This window comes from Sturnus vulgaris, chromosome 6 (assembly GCF_052056855.1).
Source record: "Sturnus vulgaris isolate bStuVul1 chromosome 6, bStuVul1.hap1, whole genome shotgun sequence".
In the NCBI taxonomy this organism is placed as follows: Eukaryota; Metazoa; Chordata; class Aves; order Passeriformes; family Sturnidae; genus Sturnus; species Sturnus vulgaris.
In genome coordinates this window covers 8,061,159-8,079,393 of record NC_142248.1, presented here as the reverse complement: position 1 = coordinate 8,079,393, position 18,235 = coordinate 8,061,159, and the positions used below count along the sequence as shown (strand labels likewise).

Sequence of the window (18,235 nt, the reverse complement as noted above, 5' to 3'; positions counted from 1 at the left end):
TTCCAACCCAAACCATTCTATGATTCTATAACACTGCAGTTTTGCCTTGCAGACACTGTTAGGTGATACAAATGCTTTGTGATAACATATTACTTAGGATAAAACCATAGCGAAGCAATTTATTGCTACCTGTATATTTGCACTGGAATAGGTCAGTGTACCTGAGGAAGATGTAACAGCTCCCAAAGTAGGCAGGAGGAAGTGCTGGTTTTCTGTTCACAATGGGTTTCCTCATCAATCAGGCATGTTCATTAAAGCTCGCTTCCTTTAGCAGGATGACCATAAAGGGCAGCTGTGGAGGAGGAAAAAGAGTACAGACTTATGCCATTTTCCAGGATTTGTCCTGAAGATTAATTTTATCCACCACTTTAATGAGGCTGAGTCCTCACGAAGTGACCAACATCTTCATGTTCTAGTGTGACAGCACAATAACAAGACATCCTCTCAACATGTGTGAGGCCATGCCTTTCATAGGAGCATTAGGGGCTGAGCACAAATCACAGGCCGAGTAGGAAAGGCACAGCTATTCACTGCAATTCAGGTAGTGTCAGAGCCTCAGGATCCATAAGGTCAGATCTGCTATAGCTAATAGGCAATTTCTCCATCAAGTGTCACGCTGTTCACATGTTCCTGCTTTGCCCTTTCCTCCTGGGGTGTTGATGGTGCTGCTGATGAAGGTGGGACTACAGCCAGCTGTTCTCTGACACGAGGTGTGCCAGGCAGTGGGATACTGCCCTCAGCTCCAGAAGCTGTCAAAACCATCATGGATTTATATTCTGTGGAAGTAATTAGGGACTCCCCGTTGCTTCTCCACTCGCCTCCCATTTGTAGGGCAATCACATCAGACAAGAGCCGTGCTCAGTGAACACTGCCAGCCTCCCCTGAAGCCAGTGGGGACTATTAAGAGAGGTTACTGGGGCAGATGGAATATTCCCCACTAGAATGCACACGCAGAGCTATAGATTTTGCCTTTGAACATAGCCTGTGGCAATTTCCAGCAGATAAATGAAAGATGCTATTCTCATTTGTTTGGGTTTTTAAAATAATGATTTGCATCACTTGTTGCTTTTAGTCATACTAATCCCATCTCCAGTCTGTGGTAGAGACACAAATTATTTTTTCCTTCCCTGTTTGCCTGATTTTTTCCATTCACTTCCTCACTCTCTTCACAACTAGCACAGAGGCATACAGAGCCTTTGTGCTGAGGGAGTCTGGAAGGGGAGCTGCTGCTGCTCACCAGACTCCTTTTGTTAAGGTTTGCAAGGGGAAGGGACTGGCCCTGCAATGCTTAAGGAGATTTCTTCAGCCACCTTTGGTCCTTCCTCGTGACCAAAACTGGACTAGTGGTTCAGAGGCACAACCTGAGCTCATTTTATCCTCCTGCATCAGGAAAAGGCTTTTATAATGCAGTGAGTTTCTGATGCCTTGGGCTTCCCACTGTTACGTGAGGCTCACTGGGGGATAAGACACAAGAGTTTTGCCAGGATGAAAAGCCAATCTCTTGCAGTTTCCTGTCTAATAGCAGATCCCTCCAGCAGAATCCTTGCCCTCCCCCTCGGGTGAACTGCCATTGACCCAGCGAATTCAATTAGTATGGTTCTTCCTTTATCAAACAAACCCCACATGGCCCAAACCAAACATGGTGCATTTGAAAACAAATGGATTGAAACGGCCCTAATCTAGTCAGACACTGTCCTCTGCTTATGTTCCCTCCAGTTCAGCCTACCCACAAACACAATCAGGGCATCATCAGGATCCCATCTGGTCTGCAAGGGGAGTGGAGAGCCTGACACCCTGCAGAACACAGAGTATCTCTGATTTGGGCCTGTGTCAAACAGACCATTACAGTGCTTTTTGGCCCAGTTTTGTCACTGTCTCCAGTGCTGAGCCCGAAAGGAAAGGGGAAGAATGCCTTGGTTGAAGAAAGGAAGAAACGTGGTGTAGCCTTGACTCATTCCATTTTTGCCATGCACAGTGGTGATGCAGTGTACTGTCATATGCAGTCTGGACAAACCCCACTACCTAAAGCACTAATGTAAGTCACCAGAGAAGAAAGCACAGCACCTTGACTGGAAGGCTCTGCATCACTTCAGCCACTCTATGTGAGAAGATTTTTCCTTTATACTGCAGGGAAGTTGTTAGTGCTCCCATTTCTGAGGCCTGCTGATCAGCTATATCTGTCTTAGGATGCATGCCAGCAAAAAGAAATCCCACATCAAAGTGGGATCCCCCACCTGACTTGTCCAGAAGAAGAACCCAGCTATGACATGAGGAGTAGGGAGCTTTCTTTGCTGGCAGATTGGCACAGGCACAGATGCTGCCCCTATTGCTGCCATCACGAACAGCACAGAATTGTTTGGAACCCTCCTCTAACACAGTGCACCAAGCATTGAGTCAAGGTTGTCAGAAATTCCTGGGCATCCCCAACACCTATTCAGACACATCTCCCATGCCCTACCTTCTCTTAGTCAGAAAAGACCAGGCATGATCCCTGCCAGCTCACAGGACATGGACACAGAAGGAAGCTGGGGCTGTCCCTACCCAGCAGTACCCTGCAGAGATGTCCTTTTTCTTTGGAACACAGACAGAGAACAGCTTAAGTCAGGCAGCACATCTGAGGCAGACTTCCTTGGGTGGCTCCCAGGGAAAGCCTGGTAGAAGAGGATCAGAGACAGTGCAAGTGTGAGAGGGCTCAAACAGCACTGCCATCAGATCTGGAGGAATGGTGACTTGCCTGAAGACAGCTCTTGTGTACCACACTGAGGACATGTTCCAGAGATGTGCTGTAGGACACCAAATCAGGGCTGTGCAACTGGGTAACCACCAGGGCTGCAAAGACACTAAGAAAAAAAAATCAATATTTCTTAGCACAGCCCATCCCAAAAGACTTCCTCCATGGGGTCATTCAAAGAGCAGGACACCTGAGCCATCTCCTGTGGCAGTGCCCACTGAGGGCATCTCCTGAGCCACTGGGCAGTCCTCATTCAGCCTTATCCCTCTTGGAGGCAATCTAACATCAGGAAGGAGGCAAGCCAGGGGCAGGTATTAATTCCAGGAAGAGTCAAAGGCAGTGAACATATTCCCTTCATACAGCCTTTATACATCTGTTTTCAGTGTATAACACATGCCTTAGGTGAGTTTAACAAAACCGTGAAAAGAGAAATCCTGTGAAGCTAGACCAGAAATCTTAGCAGAATGTATTTGAAGAAACTGCTGAAAAACATAAATTAGAAGTTATCACGTTTTCTATTCCAGGCTGCCTGAAAGGCATGACATACATATCCATGTGTGGGAGATGTGAATTGTCCCACTGGAACCAGTAGCCAGCTCTCCAAACTTTTGAGATGAGCTGTTCTTTTGAACCACTTCCTCTGCCCCAAAAGCCCTTGACAGGTTTTCTATATTCTCTAAAATACATGTTCACATTTTTTTCTTTTTTTTTTTTTTTTTGTCAGGCTTCCCAAAGATGAAAAAGGGCAAAAACCAAAGAGGAATTCCTGTTGCACTACCCAATCCCATTATAAGTAAGGAACAACTGGAAATTATTGCAAAGCTAGATTCTTCCCCAGGGGCACTGATGGGCAGAATTCCACCCACTGCTGCTTCTTTTTCCCTGCAAACACAACATTCCCTACAGAGCACTCACACAACAGTGCAGCTGCCTCACTGAAAACAAACTAAAATGCAGCTGAGGAGATGTCTCTGAAAGGCCTTTCAGAAAACTGAAGAAATCAGTACTATCAGTAGTACAAGTGCAACAGAATTCACTGGAAAAACATATTGATCGGGCTCTTCTGATTCTGAAATTTGGAAAACTCACAAGAATGCTTGAAGTTGCTCATTTGCATTTTGTTTCCCAGAATGCAGTTCCAACTCATGTATTTCCCACAGGCACCAACATCAAAGCTGCAGAAACAAGCTATCTTTGCATGAAAGTGTTCTTTTTAATTAAACATTATAAACTAAGGCCAGAAATTCCTTCTTCTTTCACAGCTGGAGAAAGCATAAAGGAGAAGTGAGGCTAGAGAAACAGAATCCATCAGTCACTGTACAGAGAGGGATTGCTTGGCCATGGATGCTTACAATTGCCTTCTAACTGCTTGGCTCATTTATGCAACATATGGCAAGGTATGGAGAGAGCACCTATAGCCCAAAGGTCACTGTGCCACCTGCAGACCCCAGACAACATGCAGCCTTGCACAAATACACATGGAAGTAATTAGGCAGGCAAGGGAGCTGTGGAACCCCCTCAAGGCTGCTGCATTAATCCTTCCAGCTGAGTTGGAGAAGAAGTCTGAATTCCCAGGGGTCTGATTGCTGCAGCTTGTAGCTCAGGGTGGAAAAAAAGTAATTTACTGTTTCCTTGCCACAAACATGCTATTACATTTTTGGGGTTTGGATGGAGAGAAGAGCATAAGGGAACTCCAAAGGGGCCAGGTTTGCTTCCCTCATTGCCTGCACAGTCACAGCTTAGCAGGCTGCTTTCTTAATGTTGCTCTTCCATAGGCAATTTCAGTTTAGAAATTACATTTGGATTTTATGAATTTTCAGTTGAAGGTGACAAGTTTTTTGGGACTAGAGTGGTAGATCCCAGTGAGTGGATATGGGGATGCAGAATGACAGGAAGCTTGGATTCAGTCTCGTCTTAATAATGTGTATCCTCTGGAAGTTTTAAGTTGTGGATTTTGCCACCCTTCCCTGCATTACACTGATAAAAACAATGTCTTCTTACTCCAGAGATCTTATCTGACAGCTGAAGCACCAGCCAAGAGATAAGAGCAACAAGGATACAGCATGACAGGGAAATTGTGGTGATTACAGGAAAGCGATGGGTTTGGAGGGGTGGATTGAAAACAGGCTAAAAGGAAGTGGGATTGAAGAAGGATAAGAGGATATCTGTACCCACCAGGGATCCAGGGTTCAGATGTCAGTAAATCTTCAGTCTTCTGCCTCAGTTGATCCAAACACCTGTATCCATCCTACACGTTTACTAACAGGCAATTTGGGAAATGTTTGCCAGCCATCATTCCCTTCATGCTACTGGCATATTCCTCGTCTCCACCTACTTCCCTGGATTTATCATCACTTGCACACAGCTTCCTGTGCTTTTTCTCTCAAAGGTTCACTGCTCAGGCCACTTCTCACACAAAATTATAACTCCACATAATGAAAATATCACCTAGCAACCAGTGAGGGTGGCTCTGGTATGGTTAGCGGATGGAGAAAAAAACCCCACAAAAACCTCATGACCAAGACTTCACTTCAGTCCCAGGACCAGCTTCTCAGTTCTGGAGTTGTCCTTTTCCATGCAGTTCTATGGGACAAGACTAAGAGGCAAAGTATCAGACAAAAAATAAAAAGGGAGAAACCAATACACACTGATCATAACCATAATCCCCTTTGTGCTGCCTGGGGAGAGTAGAGTCTGGACTGAAAGACTGAAGTTGAGCCCGAGCAAGAGCAGACCAAGGTGTTGTTTTAATATTTGGTATTTTTTGTTTCCCATTACCCAAATTAATAATGAAATTTAATTTTTAATTGTCAATAAATTAATTTCCAAAAATTATAGAATCATACGACCATTTAAGTGGGACTGAACCTTAAAGAAGATCATCTGCTCCCAGCCTCCACTCTATTGGGCAGGGACACTGGAGGGTGCAGTCCCTGCAGACTGCTGGCAAGTGGCACATCATGCTTATGTCACTTCATCAAGTCGTTCACTAACACTTAGTGAGTGATAAACAAGCCACTGCATTCATCCCTGTGCCTCTTTTACTCAGTGAGCATACATCGTAAGTGCAGCCATCTACTATGTTTCTATTTCATCATTCCCCTGGAGGTTTTCTATCTAATTTTAAACTAACTGTTTACATTTTCTGGATTGTCTCAAATAAACAGACACCACTATATAGAAGCTAAGGATACAGGAAGAGGCAGGGGCGGGGAGCACTGCTAAGCACTCTCTCTTCTTATCTATTCCTGGAACATAAATATTGGGCCTGCAGTTCCTAGTACAATTGTCTCTGTCCTTGTGGAATTGTAAGGGTAAATTCTCAAGCATCACACAGAGCTGTCTCTGCTTTTTGAAAAAGCCAGTTGAACACATGGGGAGCAGTTCTGAGTGAATAGCAGGAATGATTCTATGCTACCTTTCTGCTGCTGCTTGGCCAAGGATTTCCAGGCACTTTTCGTGATGCAGCCACTCTTCTCCAGGGTCAAGATTATTTCCTTTTCATGGTGCTTATCAGAGAGGAAAAGGTTTGGTGCCTGCTGTTCCTGCTGAATCTTCCAACTCTGCATTTTCTACCCACCCCTCAATGGAGATAAAAAACCAAACTCCATTTGACAAAATGTTCTGCCTCCTGGTGAGAGAAAAGAAAGCAAAATATGCTGGGACAGCATCAAAGTCAGAACTATGGGAGCTGCTAGGAGACAATCAAGGTACAAGGGTAAAGTTACCCAGCAAATCCCCTTACAGAATAAGAACTGAGAAACCGATCCTAAGTTTTAATCTTGGACCACAATCTTCAGCTGCTTTTGGCTTTTTTTGTTTTGTACGTTTGAAAATGAAGAGAAAACCCTAAAACTGCTCTGGAAAAGTTTTGCTTTGCACAAAGTTGGCAGAGTCACATGTTGCACAAAGTAAAAAAAAAGTAATTGTGTGGGGACAATGGACCTAAACCTTTCTCTTGCTGATTCAAGCATCAGAGCACAGCACACTCAGTTCCATAACCCAGACTAAGCCTTTTGCTGAATGTCCCCAGACTGCCATTTCAGGGAATGTTTGCAGAAGGTTAATGCCATGTCAGCATCCCCATGTGGGAAATAGCAAATATTTAGGCACTGGGAATACAGAAATTCATGCATCCAGAGGCTGCCTTAACAGATTTCCATTTTCACTGAACGCAGTGCTTTCCAAAACCAAATGTAATTCACTACTGGAAAGCTAAAGAACTGCAGTTCAGGGCTGCTTAATTTCTGTGTGAGCTGCATGGATGTATCTTAGTTCTGTCTTAACACAAAGGTCTGACATTTGATGAACCAGTTTTCCCCAGAAAGATTTTCCATTCTACCTGGAAAGATTCCATCTCCCTGGTGAAAAGCAGAATTCTCTAACTAAGGGTCAAGCACACAAGTCTATGTAAGAGAATGGTGTTTTTCCTGTATTATCAGTCCAATATAACAAATATTCGATAATCATGGAATAGCAGAGTGGATGCACAGCTCTCAAAGAAAGGCACCTCATATTTGAGTCTCTGACTGCCATAGTTAAGACAGGTATATCTGACCATCTTGTCTAGGGATTTCAAGCACCTTAGCAGTGTGATTTAAAGCCAAATCCTCATTCTTGGTGGGACATTTTTCACAGGCAGTTCGGTTTTTGTGGTGTCATCAGGAAATAAAAAACAAGGTGGTGCCTGTTTTCTCACACACTTTCTCTGCTCCACTCAAAGGAGACAAATGCAGTTCTGAATCACTTCCCATTGGGGCGAAGAAAGAACTATAAGTGGTTAATCATACCCAGCCAGGCTGGTGCCTCAGTGACAGCAGAATGGCTGAGATGGGGTCTGAACAAGCCACTCCACCTGCTCTTCAGTCACTTCTCAGCCCTTTGTGTTACAATCATTATCAAAGTAGCCGGAGTCATTACTGCAACGCTGATTTGTACTCCAGGGTCTGGGCATATGCCTGGCTCTTGCCCACTCTGGGGTGCTGCAGAACAAGATAAGCTGTCTGGTCTTTATCAAGATGCCTGGTCCCACTTCTAAGTAAAGAGTAAAGATTTTCACTGTTAAAAAGCCTACCTTACAACAAATGTACTTTCAGCCTGGGCACAAAAATCTGCATAGGATTCCTTCTGGAGGAAGCCTCCATTAGAGCAAAATAGATACGGGGTCATTGTCCAGTGATTCATCACCAAGGATTATGTACAACACAGAGAGAAAAACATGGAAAATACATTTTGGCCCCATGACCAAAATTTTGTATGACCTCAGTTCCTGTTTGGGTCGAGAAAAAGCTGAAATGCCTAGTTGTCATTTAAGGTGTACTTTTTAACCCAGGTTTTAGCTAAGGCTGCTTTTCCTGTCTCTGATAAATTGGTGTCTTAGCCCTTCCTTCTATGCCAGGGAAAGGAAGGTGTGGTATTAGTACAATTTGCAAACCTCTTATTTAGGGCTTGGAGAAACAATTAGTAAATTAGTCACTGCAGCTTAATGAGTGTCTATCAGCTGAACTGAAGTAAGTGTGCACACTCTGCTCACAGTGAGTGCCTTTATTTAATACACAGATATAATAGCTAACCTGCTGAGTCTTTTTATGGTTGATAGAAATAAAGACCTGCCCTTAAACTCCTTTCTTCTGGTGACCAAAGTTATCTGTGCCATATTTTCCCCCTTCTGAATAAATCTCTTTCAAAAAGCAAACATTCATGAAGAGGAATTCAGCCAAGCAAAGCAGCAGCCCGTGGCTCTGGAAACGTCCAACCATCGAGCACAGCACCACGGTGGCTGCTACCATCTGCTGTACCAGAGAGCTGAGGTGTGCAGCTCTATCCTCTCCCAGGCTGTAGGTGCCCCTGGGCTGGCTTCCACACCTGCAGGGCTCTGAGCAGCACTGTGCCTTGCATCTCTGTGCAAGTGACGGGGCTGCTGTGCTCCCCAAAAGTCCTGGATATTGGATGTTTGCCAGCAGAAGGGTGCAAGGAGGCATGGTATGATGGGGGGGTTGTCAGAGATGAGATCCCAGACTATTTAGGCCAACTCATCTGGGTTTTGCAGCTTCTTGAACATGTTCACCAAGAACAAGAACCCTAACTCAGTATAGCACAACAGTTTTAGGAGGAACAAAAGGCACAAAGTTTAGGAGAGTAAGTAGCAGGAGGTAGCACTGCAGAATTTCTCAGCCCTTCTCACGTCTGCCTAGATTCTACACTCTCAAAGAGCTCAAACCTTAAGTAGGATAATTATTTGAAAATATTGCAGCAAAAGATGAATCACTCAACTTTATTAAACTTTAATGACTCTTTTGATTGCTCTGAGATGACAGGACTAATTCCACTATATTTACAAGACTACTTTAAAATCATATCAATAATTTCAACATTAGAACTGCTGATTTTCTCCTTGTTCAACACTTGGCCAGCAATCCAGAGCCTTTGTGTTTGCAGCCTTATGGAAAATGAGATGGCATAATGCCACAGTCCAGGGAAGCATCATCACCCAGATGAGAATGATTTATTAAAGAAATGAAAGTCAGCACTGCTAGTTAGTAGACCAGCAGCTGGAGAGGGAGCCCTTTACAGCCCTCTCCCATGTAAAACAGTCTGGGAACACTGTGGAGTTTGGTGTATGGGCATTTTCTTTGCACAAAGGAGAAAATCCCACTCATTTTAATTTTGCCAGATGGCTTTACACGTTCTGCTACTGGACCAGTAGCAGCAATTTCATCATATTGAAGGGATTTACAGATGGGATAAGAGGAGATGATTATCACTGAGTCTCTACAGTAAGGCTTGCCCCAGTTCTCTGTTGTGAAGAACTGAGATTGCCCGTGTTGTATGTCACACTCCTTCCTCTGGCAACAGTGGAAGCTCTTGTCATGGAGTATTACATTACACAAGATCAAACCTCATGGGCTACTTCGAGTGGTTACTGACTCTTTTTTGTTCCATTTCAAACCTTGAGTTACTGAGGTCAAATACAGTGACCCTAGCCTTCATTTGGCATCAAAGAAAGGGATACAGCCTTTATACACTGTGGGAACTGCAGCTTCAAAGGACACAGCATCAATACATACAGGAAAGTGCCTCCAGCACTTACTCATTACTAGCAGGGGAAGGCAGGATTTTCCTAGAGGTTCCCTGTGGGCCCAGGCACAGAGCACACCCCCCAGCAGAACAGTTGCTCTGGCTGAGGTCTGCAGATGCTCTATGGGAAGGGCTCTTTTGTAAACCTTTCAGACAGCCAATTCCTTTAGGACGTGAGGGATTCCTAGGAGGCACATGAGAGGACACACATGAGATTTCTGATATCCCAGATCTTTACAGGTGCACTCTAAACACTCTAAAATAATCTTAAGTATCACCATAGAGGAATTCCTGAGATATCTGCTACCCACCCACTACACTGAGTCGAGGGCAGCACTCAGACATAGTTGTCTTCCTTTGAAAATCTTTCACATTGGCTACAGCTGAAGGCACATGGCAAAAAAAAAAAAAAAAAAAAAAAAATCGTCTTACCAGATGATTCTAACTTTGTAGGTCTGGCTTTAGTTTTCACATTGCATGGACTTCACCTTTCACACTATACCAAACCACAGGTACAAGCCTGGTCACCAGAGAACAGGTGTACTTCATATAACATGTTTGTCCTTATAAACATGTTCCTGCCTCCATTCTCAAACGGAGACAGCTGGGTCAGCCCTTGGATTTCTGATCTTTTCAAAGCTAAAGAGAAGCTGCTGCAGGAGACCTCAATGTGGCACTAATTTACATAGTTGCTAGGGCTATGAGCATATTGTAGGGTTTTTCCTCTAGTTCACTCTGGGGAAAATACACTATTTTAGAGAATTTTCTTAATATTCTCTCCTTCCTTCCTCTCTCATTCTGCAGTTGTTTTGTGCCATTTCTGTTCTTTGTTAAATTATCAGTATATTTCTCTAAAAGTTGCTGAGATGGCCTAGCTTTAAACATAGCTATGTTAATGCAAAGAGAAACTCCTGTGACTGTGGGACCTCTCCTGGAAGCTGCATGCCTGAATTAATGCAGCTTCCTATTTAATTTAATACAGAAAGTGCCTCAATAAAATATAAAGCAAAGATTAAAAAAAAAAATAAATCCAAACCCTGCAGAAAAGCTTTCCTATCCTAACAGCACCAAAGTAAATGTCTTTTGCATCTCATTCAACTGTGTTCAAAGTTCTTCAGCAACAGCTTGAAGATTGCAGTCCTCTTACCAAACTCAGATGCTCATTTCAAGTACAGCTGTGCACCTCTGCATCCCCTGAGTCACTTCCTGGGAAGGGTTAAAACTCCTTTTGCTCTGGCATGAAAGGATCAGTCTGACAGCAGCAGATATAAAAGGTACTCACAGACTCCTCAGGAGCTGTGATCTGGAGACACCCTGTTACTTGCTTAGAACATCCCTGTGTTGTATCACTGACATTTTTTTTTTGCATGTAGAATAATCACTGGTAGAATATACCAGAATAGTAGAATATACCACAGTTCTGAGAAGGGCAAAGAGCAGAAAAAAAGAAATAAAGGGATAGCAGGGTAGTTTATCACAGATACCTAGCTTTGAGAGGGCAAAAGAGGGCCCAAACTCATTATTTTACAATATATCCCACTAAACAGTATCCATCACTATCTAAAAGCAGCTCTTTCCAGCTCCACTGTACTGCCAAAAATTCCTGGTGAATGTTCTTTTTTAACTCTCCAAGCCTTTGTCCAGGGCTCCTTCAAACAATGGCAGTTCACAAGGATGTGGAACAAACAACCACAATTCCTTTCTGAATGCTTGCTATGGTGGGAACAAATAGGGAGGGCTTAAAGGAAACACTGGTTGCAAATAGCACAGGTGAGGGAAGAACAGGCACGGAAAGGCTTTTGCAATTACATGCCAACATTCTTTGCAGAAAGGAGGGAATCTTCTCAGCTGTGACTGTGGCTAAAAAAGGGAGGGTCTTTTAGGTCTGAGTATGAGGCAAAGTGAGGATTTCCATGCCTATGTACAGGACACCAAAGGCTGTGGGGGAAAGGGAGGATAAAATCAGTATCTTCTTCCAAAGAAGTGTTCTCTAAAAATTCTCTGCTTGGAGTAAAGTAAACACTGAGGTGGGTAAATCCTAAGCAAAAAGAAAAGAAACTTGCAGCCTACAGAAATTCCTCTGACAATGCCTTGGGATCACATAAACAAGGTTATTAATAGAATCCTGCCTCTCCAGCAGCCCTCAAAGGCTGCTTCCTCCCATTCTTCTATCTGCACCAATTCAAGGCAGAAAAGCCCTGGCTTGAGAAAACCTCACTTGCTCTCTTGTTGTTTTTATCTTTCCCTCCACTGCATTTCCTGCCAAGACTGCAGGTCAGAAAAGCCGGAAATCTCTTTGTACCTCTGTGATTGCCATGGTGTGAGCCAGGAATGTGCCTCACATGGAGCACAACTGCCCCTGCACCCTGGTGCAAGGCTGTGTGGGGAGGAGAGGGCTGGACAAGTGGAGAGTGAAGACAAGAGTGGCTGGGCATTCATGGCTGCTGGCCACCACAAGTCCAGGCTAACACAAGTGAGGGTGGCACAGACTGCTTTTCCAATTACTTCAGGAAAGCCAACATTCCTGCTTCACAGCCACAGGGCACATGGAGGACTTGACCTTGCCTTTCCTGAGCTTTCCAGTCAATGTCCCAGCAGACACCCCCAAAACATTGGTTTTTTATTCGGGCTCCACAAATCCCAGACATCTCTTCAGTGATTTTGCTAGCAAAAGGCAGAATTTTATGCACCCCTGGGGTTTTCTGAGGAACTGACAACCTCTGAGAAAATGAAGCATTTTATACTTTTCAACTATTTTTTCTGTTCTGTTGTTACAGAGGTTGCAGCCATACTTTCTCTAAAAGTTAATTTTCTCAGCTTCTAGAGTTACAAGAGGGCTGGGGAATAAAGAGAAAAAAAAATTGTAGAAACTCTAGGATTAACACACATCACCAGCAAATGTACCTACCACAGAGAACACAGAGGCAGTCAGACTCACACTTGCACACGCAGCAAAGAAGAGACCATTATTAATACTGCAAAACCACAAAAGGTCAGGTCAAATTTATCTACACCTACAGACAAAATATTCAATAAGACTCGCTCTTCCTGGGTGCTGATTTAGTCAGAAGGTTTTAACAAACAGAGAACAAGCTGAAATACTGCACTCATTTGACCTGATAGCTTCTCCAAATTCAAACCAAGCAAGGTGTCAAAATAAATGATTCCCCTGGGATTAGACTTCAGATAAAACACAGAGAAGTAGGCATATGCTCCCTGCCACTCTCCCTTTCCATACACAATCTCGACTATTTGGGGTCTCAAGCTCTGGGTGATGCACAGGTTGTTTTAAACTCACAGGAAAACTCATAGCACAAATAAAGACTCTTTCAGTACACATACAGAAGCAAGAGCTGCTGTTTCCTTGCAGTTAGTACCTCAGCAGAATAAATTTAAGGACTCTGTTCTCAAATCTGTATCACTTTCAATAATGAAACAGATTTTGCATAGATTCTACATGGTCCTCAAGGACTCAATCTTCCTTTTTTCAGCCTCAGCAAGCCCTTCTGAGTTGAGACAATCAGTATGGGCCTTTAGCTTTCTTTTGGAGGCCCTGACATATTTCAAATGAAGGCAGGGGAATAGAGAGATCCTTTCTCAGTCTAAAGTTTTGTGTCCTTTGTTACATTCCAAAATCCATCTGCGTTGTTCAGTGGCAATGTAGTGCACAAGAATGCAGGGTGAGCAGGGTGTCTGCTGTGGCTGTGTGTGAAATAACACAGCCCTACTATCTGCAGGACAGAAGAAGTGACATTACTTCTGTTGCTAAAGAATATTCAGCTGGAGGAGCTGGTGCCGTTTGGCTGTCTGTCACGACCAGCAGGATCTCAGTGCACCACGGGCATGGTGACACCCAGGACATGCCTTTTGTCATGTCCTTGGAGCTGAAAAGATGAGAGCACAGCGTGCTGAGGCATCAAAGCTGTGAATTAGCTTGGGTTCAGGAGGAACACAGCCACAGCACTCAGGGCTACTGGTAAGTGAAGAAACAGGGAAAGCATCACAGTGCTCTGCTGCAGAGACCTGTGGGTTCAGAACTCAGGACTGGCTCTTTGCCTCTTTCCCCACAGATGCTACAGACATGCTGAAAGCTGAGCAATGTGTAAGCACAGAAGGAAATGTTACAAATTGAGAAATAGGAAGCCAGAAGCAGTACATTTATGATCAGAAAATATTTTGACCATCATATTATTAGCTGTTGGGATTGACTTCCAGAATTATCACAGAAGTCAACAGATTGAGAGTACTCAGAAGACTACAGGATGCTTGCATGGATAGTGGGACATGCAATGTTATTGTAAACTGCATAAAATGGATAAAGAAGTTATAATTCTATAACCAACCTATAACTGCTTAGAGGAAAATGGAAACTGTCCTGCCCTAGTCATGATTGGTGACCCTACATTTTTTGCATTCTTCTTTGAATGAGTACTTTTGGGTACTCTCTGAGACAGGCTTATTTTCACATATGTATATCTTATTTTCATATCTCAATCTGAGTGGTTATTGCATGGTCCTCTGTAATCTCTGGTTTCTGTCTGCGTGGAATGGCAAAAAGACAGGAAGGTTTGATTTTAGGGAAAGCAGGGAGGAGACCCTGCAAGGGACTGAACTTTTAAAGGAGGAATATTCCTGGAATTTTGTTTTTCCTGGTTTTTTTTCAACTCTTGTGCTGCCAACAGAAGCTGGGAGAGAACAGGGAGCAAGTATATTTGAACAGGGAATAGTAGACCAGTTGTGATGCCAATCTGCAGCTGGGCTTAATCCTGTCAAACTGCAATCAAGAAGATACATGCTAAACAAACAGGCCAGAACCTCTCTCCTGCTAAGCATTCAAAACTCAAAGGACTGCTCTCTAGGCACCACTAATGATAAAACCATGGGAGAGCTCGGGGTGTGCAAGAGCAGCTCACAGATTTGCAATGACTGTTCTCTACAGACAGCGTTACTTACGGCAACCAATACCAAGAACAGTCATGCTGATGGCACACTTCCAGCAAAATGTTATCAACACTCTACTTCTGTACACAGCTAATTATACCATGCTTAAATGCCACAGGGAGATGGCTGCTCTATCAGGAAATGCACAGAAACATATGCTGCCATATGGAGGAGATAGTCTTCACTGGGACCAATCTCTGTGTGTATAAGGCCCTATTATATTATTGTTTATAAAGCAAGGCCCCTAGAAGGTAAGCAGGAAAAGGGAACAGCAAAAAAAAAAAGTAGTAAAACGTTTCTGTTCAGCTTTTGGTACAAGAACAGCAGCAAGTAGGAAGGAAGGTTATCCCTTCTCTCTAAAAGGAATAATAAAGCTTTATGAACATGTTGCCGAGTCCTGTTCCCTAAACAGGAACTTTGCTTTGTTGCTAAAAAGCATTGAGATGATATATCCTATGCAGGAAATTTAACCTAACTCAGAATGTATTCACCTCTCAAAGACCACTTAAAATGCATCAAGGCAAAAATTTAAATGCAATTGTACCAAACTAAATGCCTTGATTCCTAGTAGTGTGTTTGTAACTACCCAATAAATCTTAATTAGAAACAATCAACCTCATTCTCACCAGAACCCATTTTGATTTTTGTCCTCGAGGAGCAATACCAAATGTTCAGTAAGGCTGATTTTATTTGCAGATCAAGTGTCTCTGTCCATCTTCTATTCTTCTCCAGACAAGAAAAAACAAAGGGAATCTTTTGTTACTCGCCTACACACTCTTACTAACCTCATACTTGGATGGTTGGTGTGACCATCAGTTGTCAGCAGTCATTTACATCAGGTGCAAAGTGACTCTAAGATGAGACTAAGTAAGAATGGTAGCAGCTTGCATCAATGTAAAAACCACAAGGTGTTAAATCATGAAGCTGTCCCACTCTTCATCTCTGCTTGCAGTCCCTGAGAAGAGTTTGTCTTTTACCTTTGAGCCTCTTAAATTACATCTTTGATGCTGCTGGGTCTTGATGCTTTTAACACTAAAGTCTCTCGGTTCTCTGCACCAGTGAGGAATCAATATGTCACTGTTAACTGGTGCAGCACAAAATCTGAGTAGTAGAATAAAGGCAGTTTCATTACACAAATGCAATTTAGTTTGAGGCCCTTCTCATAAGCCCATGTCTATGAACATTGCATCCACTTCACATGCAATGTTCCATCAATCAGGATGAAATGGATTAAGAAATCTCTCTAAGTTGAAATCTGTAAAGCAGTAGTTACCAACAAGAAACACTGAAATCATCCAGTGATAGAAGTGCTGAGTGGGATGTCAACAGGAGCTACGTGCTCAGTCTTTCCTGTTTCCTATTCAAATGCTTGTCCTGGGCCTATCACTAAAAAGTGTGTGATCTAGTTCCACTGGAGGGTGTAAAGACAGCAAACAATGACAGAGGCAGCTGAGAGAATCAGTCGGGAGTCACTACGGAAATGTGATTCACATGGAGAGTGTGTGGTAAACTATTTCAGTGCTGAGTAAATGAGATGAGGCAAGACTCTTTCAAAGAAAACCCCGAAAATCTTAGTGCCCTGACAAGTCTTCCTGAAGAACCTTTAAAGGAAAGGGACTGTTTTTCTAAAAACACTCAGTCAGGACTGGATGCTTCTGTGGAGTTTCCACTGACTCTCTATAAAAACCAAGTTATTCTGCACCCTATCTCAGTCCTGTCTCTGCTAATGGGAACAGTAATCCCTACCTAACAGGGGTCTTGTAAGATTTAATATCTGCAGAAAAAAATCAAACTGGTAAAATGCAACCAGACACTGAAATGCTACTCTGTTTTGCTCTTGATGGAAGGGATTTAAAGCATTTCAATTATTGGTCTCCAGCACAACCCACCTTTTGTTCATGGATGGATGCACTAATGAGCAAAGCTGGACATGAGCTTTCAGATAGAACAGTTTTCTGCCAGTTTAACAGAATCAAACTATTTCATAGGAATGCACTTGTTTAATTGAATTTTCTGGCAGAAATCTGCCTGTTTCCTCACAGGTTCTCATGTCTACCTGATCAGTGGGCAGAATTGAGAGCCTGGCAAACCTAGCTCCAGCTGGGATACTAAAGATTTTCCTGGCAGGAAGCCTGGAAGCCAAGGAACCCTGATTGAGCTAGAGCAACCAGAACTGCTAGGATCCCAGCTGTGTAGCAGCAGGCCTGATAGGAAACTCATGGCAACTTTGAGCCACTTGGACAAGTCCACTTCATAAAACAAAACAACAAAACAACAAAAAAAAAAACAAACAAAAAAGCCCAGCCGAAACGAAAAAAACTCAAAGAAAGGCATTTGGAGGGCATTTTTCAAGTTGAGCCACTGGAAATTACAGCTTTTAATCAAATGGAAGACAAACAGTTTTGCTGTTTGACATTTTCCCAGGGTGGGATTCTGGGCTGCAGGCAGACCCACAGTCAAGCCTCTGTCTTTCCTTGTTGGTTCATGTTTACACCTTAATGGAAGAAAGAAGACCAATTCAGCAGGAGGAATGAAAATGCCTCAGAACATGTTTGTGCTGATATCAGCCCATCTGGGCTTTTTTCCAGCACAGGTGGTAAGGGAGGGCCACATTGATCTTCTTAGAGATTTTTCACTGCTCAGTCCACTGGTGTTGATACATTATGTGAAGAGCCAAAGCAGAAGGTCAAAAGCCACCAATAACCTTAAAAAAAAAGCCCAAAGTGATAAGCAGCCAACTGGCCAGCTAAGCAGAATACAACATCAGACAGCCAATATGATAGAGACAGAGCCACACTCCCTAGTGATCTCCTGGGGGAGTCAGGAGACCAGCAGAGAGGGTTTTTGCAGATGCAGATGTATGTCTTGATAGACCTGGTGTGCTCTGTGCTTAATCGAGGCTCCTATGTCCCTACTTCCATTCCTTCTTCTTTTCCATGCCTTCTAGTGGAGTTTGCATCAGGCTCTCAGCTGCTGGAGCCATCGAATGCACATGTTTCCTTCTCTCTGCAAGTTTCTAGAGCTGTTAATCCAGCTGCTCCCACAAGTATTCAAGCTGTGTAAAGGACAGATGAAGAAGAGACAGTGGGAGGAGAGGAAGAAGTTCATAAAGAGCGGCTATCAAGCACTACAAATGAAAAATGCAAATCAATAAATAACTGAAAAGGCCATGCTTCCTGGTGTGTGTCTGATCTCAGTTCTTAAGCTCTGAAGCCTGTACTTTCATTCTATTTATAAAGAAAAAGTAATTTTAAAAGCATCAACACTTTTTCTAAGTTTCTTCTTTTAGAGGACAAATTGTCTGCTGACAATTTCAATCTGTGACCCCTTAGAAATGCACATCTTCCTGCCAAGATACCCAAAGCTCTGCGTAGACTTGGAAGATTCAGTGCCAAAAGAACCTCCCTCCTTTTCCTACAAATGCACAGTTAGAATTAAAATATTACTAAAAACATTGGCAGTAGCTCTGACTACACATGTGGAGTG

The 18,235-nt window shown here is 43.3% G+C and overlaps 1 protein-coding gene across 1 annotated transcript in view; it reads right to left on the bottom strand.

The window, feature by feature from the left end:
- TSPAN18 (tetraspanin 18) overlaps positions 1-287 on the bottom strand; it is a 132,605-nt gene extending 132,318 nt beyond the window's left edge. Inside the window, exon 1 of the mRNA XM_088166820.1 lies at positions 162-287. The gene's annotated coding sequence lies outside the window, so the exon portion shown is untranslated. The remainder of the gene's footprint in view (positions 1-161) is intronic.
- Between the last annotated feature and the right edge of the window lie 17,948 nt (positions 288-18,235).